Genomic DNA, 14,122 nt, shown 5'->3' with positions numbered 1-14,122 from the left:
AATTACATGTAATATTTCAATTATCCTATCTTGAAAACCCTACCTTTTTTAATAGCAATCTTACCTTTAGAATTCTGTAACATTTTGCAGTTCCAAATGCAATGTGACAGTACAGAGAGTGCCAGCCCTTGATCCTTGGCCTATTCCCCTTTTCTACTCGCCCCTGGCTCTATCCTGCATCTCAGGGGGTCTTAAATGCACATATATGGGTAGCCCCACAAGCATGTTCAAACTCTGTCCATACCGCCTGCGACAGTAAACCCTTGGCCAATCCATGGTCCTAGAGGTGTGCTCACCAGAGACTTCTAGAGCATGGTTCTGGGCAAGGGGTCTACATAGTCCCTGGGAGTGGCCACGGGTCTTTGGACAGGAATTGCAGTGTCCTAGTTACTCAGAGCATAGCATCAGGGGCATGGGATCCAGTTCAACACATCTTCAAAGGTTTACAAAGCATGGGGCCCAGGGCAGGAGGCTGCCTATCTGGCAGCTACTCAGTCAAACGCCAGTCCTGGGGGACAAGAGGACTTTTCTCTCCCCTCACTAGCACCACCCAGGTCCAATCAGCTCTTCAATCCCCCTGAAATACCTTCTTTGGGATTTCTTTCCTGTCTCCTTGTTTCTTTCTTTTCGTGGCCCTTGATCTAGAAACGGGTTCTTTCATATCCCAGGGGGCACAAGATCACAGACAACAGAAAGAGGATGGTGTTTGTAGTTGGAAGCCCTGCAGTCCAGTTAGATAAATCCTGGCTCTTACCTTGGGTGAGTTATTTAAACTCTCTGAACTTTAGTCTCTTTATCTGGGAAATGAGAATTAGAACAGTATTTCTCTAATAGGCTGTTTGTAAGGATGAATAAGAAATTGTTTTGTAAACAATAAATTACTGGTTAAGTACTAGTGACCACAACTACGTGCTTTGGGGGATCTGAGGGATACAGAGCCTGTCCATCCCAGGGGAACACAGGGCCGTAAGGGGATGAAATATTCATACGGAAAATATGACATCCTAATATCAGCCATGGAGCCCTGGTGGTATAGTGGTTAAGAGCTACCACTGCTAACCAAAAGGTTGACAGTCTGAAACCACCAAGTGCTCCTTGGAAACTTTGAGGGGCAGTTCTACTCTGTCCTATAGGGTCGCTATGATTCGGAATTGACTCGACACCAACAGGTTTGGCTTTTGGTTTTAGTATCAACTGTATGAGACAAAAGATGCAGTAAATGGGACACAGGATGAGAATTGAAGGAGCTGAGATGAGGAGCAAAATTCATAGTCTGCAGAATTCATGGAAGGCTTTTGGGGGAGATTCTCATTAAGAACTTCATAGGGTTCCACACTCTTCATCACATGTAAAAAGTTTCTTTCTATGCAGATTCTTGACAGAGAGATAAACATTAATAGTATATTAGTAAGAAAGAGGAAACCCTGGTGGCGTAGTAGTTAAGTGCTACAGCTGCTAACCAAAGGGTCGGCAGTTCGAATCTGCCAGGTGCTCCTTGGAAATTCTATGGGGCAATTCTACTCCGTCCTGTAGGGTCGCTGTGAGTCACAATCGACTTGATGGCACTGGGTTTGGTTTTGGTTTTCGTTTAGTAAGAAAGAGAAAACAGGATTTCAAAGACCAGTTTTCATGGCTAAAAGCTGAACTTTGCAACGGAACTGCTTGACAGACAGATGCTGGACCACTGGGCCACAGACCTGAAATGATGACATGGCACCCCACACATCATTGCTACTGCAGCCCCCCTGAGGAGTTCCAAACATGCCCCCTAAATTACTCTCTGCCCCGCTATTCCTCAAACTTTCTAGCTTCGGTCCTTCTCTGTGCTAGAACTGGGAAGCCTCTAGCTGGGGACACCAAGGCCTGGGGTTGAGGCAGGCTTAGAGGCCCAGTCATTGTTGTTAGTTGACATCAAGTCGGTTCCAACTCATAACGACACTATGTACCACAGAACAAAACACTGCCTGGTCCTGCACTATCGCCACAATCGTTGTTATGCTTGAGCCCATTGTTGTAGCCACTATGTCAGTCCATCACATACATGGTCTTCCTCTTTTCCAACGACCCTGTACTTTACCAAGCATGATGTCCTTCTCCAGGAACTGATCCCTCCTGACAAGTCCAGAGTAAGTAAGATGCAGTCTCCCCATTCTTGCTTCTAGGAGCATTCTTACTGTACTTCTTCCAAGACGGATTTGTTTGTTCTTCTGGCAGTCCATGGTATATTCAACATTCTTCACCAACACCACAATTCAAGGCCTCAATTCCTCTTGGGTCTTCCTTATTCATTGTCCAGCTTTCACATTCATATGATGCAATTGAAAACACCATGGCTTGGGTCAGGCGCACCTTAGTCTTCAGGGTGACATCTTTCCTTTTCAACACTTTAAAGAGGTCTTTTGCAGAAGATTTACCAAATGCAATGAGCCTTTTGATTTCTTTTCTTCTTTTTTTATAATTTTGATTGTGCTTTAAATGAAAGTTTACAAATCAAGTCAGTCTCTCACACAAAAACCCATATACACCTTGCTACACACTCCCAATTACTCTCCCCCTAATGAGACAGCCCGCTCTCTCCCTCCACTCTCTCTTTTCGTGTCCATTTCGCCAGCCTCTAACCCCCTCCACCCTCTCATCTCCCATCCAGGCAGAAGACGGCAACATAGTCTCAAGTGTCCACCTGATCCAAGAAGCTCACTCCTCACCAGCATCCCTCTCCAACCCATTGTCCAGTCCAATCCATATCTGAAGAGTTGGCTTAGGGAATGGTTCCTGTCCTGGGGAAACAGAAGGTCTGGGGGCCATGACCACCGGAGTCCTTCTAGTCTCAGTCAGACCATTAAGTCTGCTCTTATGAGAAATTAGGGTCTACATTCCACTGCTCTCCTGCTCCCTTAGGGGTTCTCTGTTGTGTTCCCTGTCAGGGCAGTCATCGGTTGTAGCCTGGCACCATCTAGTTCTTCTGGTCTCAGGATGATGTAGTCTCTGGTTCATGTGGCCCTTTCTGTCTCTTGGTCTCGTAATCACCTTGTGTCCTTCGTGTTCTTCATTCTCCTTTGATCCAGGTGGGTTGAGACCAATTGATGCATCTTAGATGGCTGCTTGCTAGCGTTTAAGACCCCAGACACCACTCTTCAAAGTGGGATGCAGAATGTTTTCTTAATAGATTTTATTAGGCCAATTGACTTAGATGTCCACTGAAACCATGGTCCCCAGACCCCTGCCCCTGCAACGCTGGCCTTCGAAACATTCAGTTTATTCAGGAAACTTCTTTGCTTTTGGATTAGTCCAGTTGTGCTGACCTCCCCTGTATTGTGTGCTGTCTTTCACTTCACCTGAAGTAGTTCTTATCTACCATCTAATTAGTGAATGCCCCCTCCCACCCTCCCTCCCTCCCACGTCTCATAACCACAAAAGAATGTTTTCTTCTCAGTTTAAACTATTTCTCAAGTTCTTATAATAGTGGTCTTATACAATATTTGTCCTTTTGCAACTGACTAATTTCACTCAGCATAATGCCTTCCAGGTTCCTCCATGTTATGAAATGTTTCACAGATTCCTCACTGTGCTTTATCGATGCGTAGTATTCCATTGTGTGAATATACCATAAATCCATTGATGGGCACCTTGGTTGCTTCCATATTTTTGCTATTGTAAGCAGTGCTGCAATAAACATGGGTGTGCATATATCTGTTCGTGTAAAGGCTCTTATTTCTCTAGGACATATTCCAAGGAGTGGGATTGTTGGATTGCACGGTAGTTCTATTTCTATCTTTTTAAGGAGGTGCCAAATCGATTTCCAAAGTGGTTGTACCATTTTACATTCCCACCAGCAGTGTAGAAGTGTTCCAATCTTTCCACAGCCTCTCCAACATTTATTGTTTTGTGTTTTTTAGATTAACGCCAGCCTTGCTGGAGTGAGATGAAATCTCATTATAGTTTTGATCTTCATTTCTCTGATGGCTAATGTTCGTGAGTATTTCCTCATGTATCTGTTAACTACCTGAATGTCTTCTTTAGTGAAGTGTCTGTTCATATCTTTTGTCCATTTTTTAATTGGGTTATTTGTTTTTTTGCAGTTGAGTTTTTGCAGTATCATGTAGACTTTAGAGATCAGGTGCTGATTGGAAATGTCATAGCTAAAAACTTTTTCCCAGTCTGTAGGTAACCTTTTTATTCTTTTGGTGAAGTCTTTGGATTAGCATAGGTGTTTGATTTTTAGGAGCTCCCAGTTTCTAGCTTTTCTTCTGTGTTCTTAATAATGTTTTGTATACTGTTTATGCCATGTATTAGGGCTCCTAACCTTGTCCCTATTTTTTCTTCCATGATGTTTATCATTTCAGATTTTATATTTAGGTCTTTGATCCATTTCGAGCTCATTTTTGTGCATGGAGTGAGGGATGGGTCTTGTTTCATTTTTTTGCAGGTGGATATCCAGTTACGCCAGCACCATTTGTTAAAAAGACTGTGTTTTCCCCATTTAACTGTTTTGGGGCCTTTGTCAAATATTAGCTGCTCATATGTGGATGGATTTATGTCTGGATTCTCAATTCTGTTCCATTGGTCCATGTATCTGTTGTTGTACCAGTACCAGGCTCTTTTGACTACTGTGGCGGTGTAATAGGTTCTAAAATCAGGTACAGTAAGGCCTCCCAATTTGTTCTTTTTTTAGTAATGCTTTATTTATCTGGGGCCTCTTTCCCTTCCATATGAAGTTGGTGATTTGTTTCTCCATCTCATTAAAGAATGTCGTTGGGATTTGGATCGCAATTGCATTAAATGTATAGCTTGCTTTTGGTAGAATAGATATTTTTATAATATTAAGACTTCCTGTCCAAGAGCAAGATATGTTCTTCCACTTGTGTAAGTCTCTTTTGGTTTCTTGCAGAAGTGTACTGTAGTTTTCTTTGTATAAATCTTTTACATCTCTGGTAAGATTTATTCCTAAGTATTTTATCTTCTTGCGGGCTACTGTAAATAGCATTGATTTGGTGATTTCCTCTTCGATGTTCTTTTTGTTGGTGTAAAGGAATCCAACTCATTTTTGTATGTTTATCTTGTATCCCGATACTCTCCTGAACTCTTCTATTAGTTTCAGTAGTTTTCTTGAGGATTCCTTAGGGTTTTCTGTGTATAAGATCATGTCATCTGCAAATAGAGATACTTTAACTTCTTCCTTGCCAATCTGGATGCCCTTTATTTCTTTATCTAGCCTAAATGCCCTGCCTAGGACTTCCAGCACAATGTTGAGTAAGAGTGGTGATAAAGGGCATCCTTGCCTGGTTGCCGATCTCAATGGGAATGCTTTCAGGCTCTCTCCATTTAGGGTGATGTTGGCTGTTGGCTTTGTAAAAATGCCCTTTAGTATGTTGAGGAATTTTCCTTCTATTCCTATTTTGCTGAGAGTTTTTATCATGAATGAGTGTTGAACTTTGTCAAATGCCTTCTCTGCATCAATTGATAAAATCATGTGATTCTTGTCTTTTGTTTTATTTATGTGGTGGGTTACATTAATTGCTTTTCTAATGATGAACCATTCCTGCATATCTGGTATGAATCCCACTTGGTCATGGTGAATTATTTTTTTGATATGTTGTTGAATTCTATTGGCTAGAATTTTGTTCAGGATTTTTGCATCTACATTCATGAGGAATATAGGTCTATACTTTTCTTTTCTGGTGGTGTCTTTACTTGGTTTTGGTATCAGGGATATGGTGGCTTCATAGAATGAGTTTGGGATTATTCTGTCTTCTTCTATGCTCTGAAATACCTTTAGTAGTAGTGGTGTTAACTCTTCTCTGAAAGTTTGGTAGAACTCTGCAGTGAAGCCGTCCGGACCAGGGTTTTTTTTTTTTTTTTTTTCTTGAGAGTGTTTTGATTACCTTTTCAATCTCTTGTTATGGGTCTATTTAGTTGTTCTACCTCTGTTTGTGTTAGTTTAGGTAGGTTGTGTGTTTCTAGGAATTCATCCATTTCTTCTAGGTTTTCAAATTTGTTTGAGTATAGTTTTTCATAGTAATCTGATATGATTCTTTTAATTTCAGCTGGGTCTGTTGAAATATCGCCCATCTCATTTCTTATTCGGGTTATTTGCTTCCTGTCCTGTTTTTCTTTTGTCAGTTTAGCCAGTGGTTTATCAATTTTGTGGATTTTTTTCCAAAAAACCAGCTTTTGATCTTGTTAATTCTTTCTATTGTTTTTCTGTTTTCTATTTCACTTATTTCAGCTCTAATTTTTATTATTTGTTTTCCTCTGGTGCCTCTAGGTTTCTTTTGTTGCTCTCTTTCTATTTATTTAAGTTGTAGGGATAATTCTTTGATTTTGGCCCTTTCTTCTTTTTGGATGTGTGCATTTATTGATGTAAATTGGCCTCTGAGCACTGCTTTTGCTGTGTCCCAAAGGTTCTGATAGGAAGTATTTTCATTCTCATTGGATTCTATGAATTTCTTTATTCCATCCTTAATGTCTTCTAGAATCCAGTCTTTTTTGAGCAGGGTATTGTTCAGTTTCCAAGCGTTTGATTTCTTTTCCCTGCTTTTCCTGTTATTAATTTCCACTTTTATGGCCTTATGGTCAGGGAAGATGCTTTGTAATATTTCAATGTTTTGGATTTTGCTAAGGCTTGCTTTATGACCTAATATATGGTCTGTTCTAGAGAATGTTCCATGTGCACTAGAAAAGAAAGTATACTTGGTTGCCGTTGAGTGGAGTGTTCTGTATATGTCTACGAGGTCAAGTTGGTTTATTGTGGCATTTAGATCTTCCATGTCTTTATTGAGCTTCTTTCTGGATGTCCTGTCCTTCACCAAAAGTGGTGTGTTGAAGTCTCCTACTATTATTGTGGAGCTGTCTATCTCACTTTTCAATACTGATAGAGCTTGTTTTATGTATCTTGCAGCCCTGTCATTGGGTGCATAAATATTTAATATGGTTATATCTTCTTGGTGTATTATCCCTTTAATCATTATATAGTATCCTTCCTTATCCTTTTGATGGATTTAACTTTAAAGTCCATTTTGTCAGAAATTAATATTACCACTCCTGCTCTTTTTTGATTGTTGTTTGCTTGATATATTTTTTCCATCCTTTGAGTTTTAGTTTGTGTCTCTGAGTCTAAGGTGTGTCTCTTGTAGGCAGCATATAGACGGATCGTGTTTTTTAATCCATTCTGCCACTCTCTGTCTCTTTATTGGTGCATTGAGTCCATTTACATTCAGGGTAATTATGGATGGGTATGAACTTAGTGCTATCATTTTGATGTCTTTTTTTGTGTGTTGTCGACAGTTTCTTTTTCCCACTTGATTTTATGTGCTGAGTAGATTTTCTTTATATATTGTCCTTTGTGCATATATGTTGTTGTGATTTTGTTTCTGTTGAGTCTGTATTTTTCCCTTGTATTTTATTTTGATGAGTAGGATAGTTTGTCTCCTTTGTGGTTACCTTATTATTTGCCACTATTTTTCTAAATTTGAAACTAACTTTTATTTCTTTGTATCGCCGTATCTTCCTCTCCATATGAAAGGTGTATGATTACATTTCTCAGTCCCTCTTTATTATTTCATTGTTGTCTTCTTTTATATAATAACATCGCTGTTACCCTGTTTTTGGTTTTTTTTTTTTTTTTTAACCATCTTGCTTTGTATTTTTGGATTTCCCTGTCTGGGTTGACTTCTGGTTGCTCTGCCCAGTGTTCTAGTCCTGGGTTGATACCTGATATTATTGATTTTCTAACCAAAGAACTCCCTTTAGTATCTCTTGTAGTTTTGGTTTGGTTTTTATGAATTCCCTCAACTTGTGTTTATCTGGAAATGTCTTAATTTCACCTTCATATTTAAGAGACCCCCACATGTCTGTCAGTTTGTCGTACTGTGGGGGCCTGTGTGTTGCTGTGATGCTGGAAGCTATGCCACCGGTATTCAGATACCAGCAGGGTCACCCATGGAGGACAGGTTTCAGCTGAACTTCCAGACTAAGACAGGCTAGGAAGAAGGACCCAGCAGTCTATTTCTGAAAAGCATTAGCCAGTGAAAACCTTATGAATAGCAGCGGAATGTTGTCTGATACAGTGCTGGAAGATGAGCCCCCCAGGTTGGAAGGCACTCAAAACATAACTGGGCAAGAGCTGCCTCCACAAAGTAGAGCCGACCTTAATGACGTGGATGGAGTAAAGCTTTCAGGACCTTCATTCGCTGATGTGGCACGACTCAAAATGAGAAGAAACAGCTGCAAACATCCATTAATAATCGGAACCTGGAATGTACAAAGTATGAATCAGGGAAAACTGGAAATGGTTAAAAATGAAATGGAACACATAAACATCGATATCCTAGGCATTAGTGAGCTGAAATGGACTGGTATTGGCCATTTTGAATCAGACAATCATATAGTCTACTATGCTGGGAATGACAACTTGAAGAGGAATGGTGTTGCATTCATCATCAAAAAGGATGTTTGAAGATCTATCCTGAAGTACAACAGTGTCAGTGATAGGATAATATCCATACGCCTACAAGGAAGACCAGTAAATACGACTATTATTCAAATTTACGCACCAACCACTAGGGCCAAAGATGAAGAAACAGAAGATTTTTATCAGCTATTGCAGTCTGACATTGATCAAACATGCAGTCAAGATGCATTGATAATTACTGGTGATTGGAATGCGAAAGTTGGAAACAAAGAAGGATCAGTAGTTGGAAAATATGGTCTTGGTGATAGAAACAATGCCAGAGATCAAATGATAGAATTTTGCAAGACCAACAACTTCTTCATCGCAAATACCTCCTTTCACCAACATAAACGGCGACTATACACATGGACCTCGCCAGATGGAACACACAGAAATTGACTAAATCTGTGGAAAGAGACGGTGGAAAAGCTCAATATCATCAGTCAGAACAAGGCCAAGGGCCGACTGTGGAACAGACCATCAATTGCTCATATGCAAGTTCAAGCTGAAACTGAAGAAAATCAGAGCAAGTCCATGAGAGCCAAAATATGACCTTGAGTATATCCCACCTGAATTTAGAGACTACCTGAAGAACAGATTTGATGCATTGAACACTAGTGACCGAAGACCGGACGAGCTGTGGAATGACATCAAGGACATCATCCATGAAGAAAGCAAGAGATCACTGAAAAGACAGGAAAGAAAGAAAAGACCAAGATGGATGTCAGAGGAGACTCTGAAACTTGCTCTTGAGCGTTGAGCAGCTAAAGCAAAAGGAAGAATTGATGAAGTAAAAGAACTGAACAGAAGATTTCAAAGGGCCTCTCGAGAACAAAGTAAAGTATTTTAATGAGATGTGCAAAGAGCTGGAGATGGAAAACCAAAAGGGAAGAACACTCTTGGCGTTTCTCAAGCTGAAAGAACAGAAGAAAAAATTCAAGCCTCAAGTTGCAATAGTGGAGATTTCCATGGAGAGAATATTAAACGATGCAGGAAGCATCAAAAGAAGATGGAAGGAATACACAGAGTCATTATACCAAAAAGAATTAGTCGATATTCAAACATATCAAGAGGTGGCATATGATCAGGAACCGATGTTATTGCAGGAAAAACTCCAAGCAGCTCTGAAGGCATTGGCAAAAAACAAGGTTCCAGGAACTGATGGAATATCAGTTGAGATGTTTCAACAAACAGATGCAGCGCTAGAGGTGCTCACTCGTCTATGCCAAGAAATATGGAAGACAGTTTCCTGGCCAACTGACTGGAAGAGATCCATATTTATGCCTATTCCCAAGAAAGCTGATCCAACTGAATGTGGAAATTATAGAAAAATATCATTAATATCACACTCCAGCAAAATATTGCTGAAGATCATTCAAAAATGGCTGCAGCAGTATATTGACAGGGAACTGCCAGAAATTCAGGCCGGTTTCAGAAGAGGACGTGGAACCAGGGATATCATTGCTGATGTGAGATGGATCCTGGCTGAAAGCAGAGAATACCAGAAGGATGTTTACCTGTGTTTTATTAATTATGCAAAGGCATTCGACTGTGTGGATCATAACAAACTATGGATAACATTTAGAAGAACGGGAATTCCAGAACACTTAATAGTGCTCATGAGGAACCTTTACATAGATCAAGAGGCAGTTGTTCGGACAGAACAAGGGGACACTGATTGGTTTAAAGTCAGGAAAGGTGTGCGTCACGGTTGTATTCTTTCACCATACCTATTTAATCTGTATGCCGAACAAATAATCCGAGAAGCTAGACTATATGAAGAGAAACGGGGCCTCAGGATTGGAGGAAGACTTATTAACAACCTGCGTTATGCAGATGACACAACCTTGCTTGTTGAAAGTGAAGAGGACTGGAAGCACTTACTAATGAAGATCAAAGACCACAGCCTTCAGTATGGATTATGCCTCAACATAAAGAAAACAAAAATCCTCACAACTGGACCAATGAGCAACATCATGATAAATGGAGAAAAGATTGAAGTTGTCAAGGATTTCATTTTACTTGGATCCACAATCGAGAGCCATGGAAGCAGCAGTCAAGAAATCAAAAGACGCATTGCATTGGGCAAATCTGCTGCAAAGGACCTCTTCAAAGTGTGAAGAGCAAAGATGTACCCCAGAAGACTAAGGTGTGCCTGACACAAGCCATGGTATTTTCAATCATATGCATGTGAAAGCTGGACAATGAATAAGGAAGACTGAAGAAGAGTTGATGTTTTTGAATTGTGCTGTTGGTAAAGAACATTGAATATACCATGGACTGCCAAAAGAACGAACAAATCTGTCTTGGAAGAAGTGTGGCCAGAATACTCCTTAGAGGCAAGGATGGCGAAACTGCGTCTTATATACTTTGGACATGTTGTCAGGAGGGATCAGTCCCTGGAGAAGGGCATCATGCTTGGCAGAGTACAGGGTCAGCGGAAAAGAGGACGACCCTCAATGAGGTGGATTGACACAGTGGCTGCAACAATGAGCTCAAGCATAACAACAGTTGTAAGGATGGCGCAGGACAGGGCAGTGTTTCGTTCTGTTGTGCATAGGGTCGCTATGAGTCGGAACCGACTCGATGGCACCTAACAACAACATTTAAGAGACAGTTTTGCTGGATATATGATTCTTGGCTGGCAATTTTTTTCCTTCAATTTTTAAGATATGTTATCCCTTTGCCTTCTTGCCTGCATGGTTTTTGCCGAGTACTCCGAGCTTATTCTTATTGGCTGTCCTTTGTAGGTGACTTTTCATTTATCCCTTGCTGCTCTTATAATCCTCTCTTTATCTTTGGTTTTGGCAAGTTTGATTATAATATGTCTTGGTGACTTTCTTTTAACATCTACCTTATGTGGCGTTCAATGGGCATCTTGGATAGATATCTTCTCATCTTTCCCAAGATCAGGGAAGTTTTCTACCAACAAATCTTCATCAATTTTCTCTGTATTTTTTGTTATCCCTCCCTCTCTGGTACTCCAATCACTCGTAGGTTATTTCTCTTGATAGAGTCCCACATGATTCTTAGGGCTTCTTCAGTTTTTTCAATTCTTTTATCTGATTTTTCTTCAAATATATTAGTGCCAAGTGATTTATCTTCGAGTTCAGAGATTCTAGCTTCTACTTGTTCTATTCTGCTTCTCTGACTTTCTGTTGAGTTGTCTACTTCTGCAATTTTATTGTTAATCTTCTGAATTTCTGATTGCTGTCTATGGGTTTTTCCAACTTATTAAATTTTTCATTTTGTTCCTGAATAATCTTTCTCATTTCTTCAATTGCTTTTATCTGTGTGTTCCTTGGCTTGTTCTGCATATTGCCTCATTTCCTTCCTGATGTCTTGAAGGGCTCTGTATATTAAACTTTTGTATTCCGCATCTGGTAATTCCAGGAATGCACTTTCATCTAGAAGATCCCTGGATTCTTTGTTTTGACAGCCTGCTGATGTGATCATGGTCTGTTTCTTTATGTGACTTGATATTGACTGTTGTCTCAGAGCCATCTATAAGTTATTGTATTAGTTTATATTTGCTTATTGTGTCGTAGCTTCTTGCTTTGTTTTGTTTTGGTATACCCCTGTGGGTTGCTTGAGTGAGCTGGCTTGATTATTTTCCCCTTTGGAGCTCTGGTGTCCTGTCCCCAGATGGCTAGAGCTATTATCAGGTATATCAGTCTAGAAGTCCATTCAGTTTTCTTGTATGAATTCAGCTCAGGTTTCCAGGTAGCTGATCATCAAGTGTGTGGTACTGGCTCTGTCCTACAGTCTTAGAGGGGCAGGGGTGATTGGCGTATATACCCGTATCTGATTGCAGCAGGGGGTCATGCTCTGAACAAGGCAGGGGGCTGAGAACCGACCCCCAAGTGTCTCTGAGGAAAACACGTCTCTGTTCCTTAGAGTGTGCTGGTGTGTCGGTTCTGTAGAGGGACCATGGGCACCAAAAGTTTTTGGTTTTAAGGACTGGTAGGTACCAGTTATCTTTGGACCCCTGTCATGGGTGGCTGGGTGACCTGAGTGGAGCTACCAGTCCTTAGGTCCCTAATGTAGGTAGGTGAGGACCTTGTTTAACAGGCAAAGCAATGTCAAACGTCAAACACCCACCTCTCCACCTCACAGCTGAAATGGTTGGAGTTTGCCAACAAGGGCTTATTCTCCCAAAATAGGCCCACACAGGTCCATGCAGAAGGGAAAGATGCTCAAGGTCCATGGACGGTTTATGCCTGGACAGGAGCTGCTCCTGTCCTGAGCTCCCCCAGTTAATGGAGCTAGCAAATTATCTTTTCCCCCCAGTTGGAAATTTTTTTCCTTCCCCAAGGCTGGGAGGATGGCTCTAGGTGCTCATGAGGGTCTATCTCAGGCCCAGGGATTCAGCCGCTGAAGCCAGCTTGGGGGTGGGGGGCACAGTAAAATATACACAGGTATTTAGCTTTCACCAAGAGTGCCGTTCTCCTCAGGTTCCGGAGGTGTGAGTGGGCTGTGTGGCTGCTGCTTCTCCCTGAGGAAACTGCGGCCAAACACTAGGACCAACCCGCCGCCGCAGCCGCCGCCACTGCCGCCCCTACTCAGGGAATGGTGCCTGAGGGCTCCCCAGGATTCAGGCCTGGTAACTCCTCTCCATTTCTGAACGGCCTCTTCCTCCCCCTGCCCCTCAGTTCCTTGTCTAAGCTTGCCTTTGATGCTCAGGGCTCCCAGCTTGTCACAAATATACTCGTTTCACTTATTTTTTCGGGTCTTTGTTGTAAAGAGCGCTCGCCGGAAGCGTCTGTCTATTCCGCCATCTTGGCTCCGCCTCCCCTTTTGAGTTCTTGACTGCTGCTTCCATGGCTGTTGATTGTGGATGCAAGTAAAATGAAATCCTTGACAACTTAAATCTTCTCTCCTTTGATCATGGTGTTGCTTATTGGCCTAGTTGGGAGGATTTTTGTTTTCTTATGTTGAAGTATAATCCATACTGAAGGCTGTGGTCTTTGATCTTCATCAGTAAACGTTTCCTGTTCTCTTCACTTTCAGGATGCAATGTTGTGTCATCTGCATAATGCAGGTTATTGATGAGTCTTCCTCCAGTCCTGATGCCCTGTTCTTCACATGGTACAGCTTCTCAGATTTTTTGCGCAGCATATAGATTTAATAGGTATGGAGCAAGGATGCTACCCTGACATACACTTTTCCTGACTTTAAACCATGCGGTATCCCCTTACTCTGTCTGAACGACTGCCTCCTGATCTATATACAGTTCCTCATGAGCACAATGAAGTGTTCTGGAATTCCCATTCTTCGCAATGTTATCCATAATTTGTTATGATCCACACAGTTGAATGCCCTTGTATAGTTAATAAAACACAGGTAAACATCCTTCTGGTATTCTCTGCTTTCAGCTAGGATTCATCTGGCATCAGCAATGATACCCCTGGCTTCATGTCCTCTTTTGAATCTGGGCTGAATTTCTGGCTGTTCCCTGCCGGAAATTCTGCTTCAGAGCATTGTTCTTCCCTTTCAGTTTTCTACCTTCAGGGCTTTGCACATGTCATTATAACACTTCATTTTGTCTTCTCCAGCCATCCTTTCAAATCTTCTGTTCAGTTCTTTTACTTCATCATTTTTTCCTTTTGCTATAGCTGCTCAACATTCAAGATCAAGTTTCAGAGTCTCCTCTGACATCCATTTAAGTCTTTT

Source organism: Loxodonta africana, chromosome 8, assembly GCF_030014295.1.
Source record: "Loxodonta africana isolate mLoxAfr1 chromosome 8, mLoxAfr1.hap2, whole genome shotgun sequence".
NCBI classification, from domain to species: Eukaryota; Metazoa; Chordata; class Mammalia; order Proboscidea; family Elephantidae; genus Loxodonta; species Loxodonta africana.
This window is presented reverse-complemented; position numbering follows the sequence as displayed.